Raw genomic sequence first — 293 nt, forward strand, 5'->3', positions numbered from 1 at the left:
TTCAAACGTGAGTTTTGGGCAGTGTAGAGTAGCACTTGTTGTTTGTCATTTCTCCGATCACAAATGCAGACATGGTTTTATGTTTACGCGGCGCGATGCGTCATTATAATCCGTAATTATGTCCTCACTTGATGCAACAAATGCCTTGTTTAATATTTTTGTCTTGTAGCTCCGGCTGGGACACGGCATCACAGTATGGTGAGGGGCGTAACATTTCCGTCACACGCTTGAGGTATTCGGCCAATCACAACGCACTGGATAGCTGGCCAATCAGAGCACACCTCGCTTTTTCA

The sequence above is a fragment of the Sinocyclocheilus rhinocerous genome, unplaced genomic scaffold (assembly GCF_001515625.1).
Source record: "Sinocyclocheilus rhinocerous isolate Xijiao unplaced genomic scaffold, SAMN03320098_v1.1 scaffold112, whole genome shotgun sequence".
Classification (NCBI taxonomy): domain Eukaryota; kingdom Metazoa; phylum Chordata; class Actinopteri; order Cypriniformes; family Cyprinidae; genus Sinocyclocheilus; species Sinocyclocheilus rhinocerous.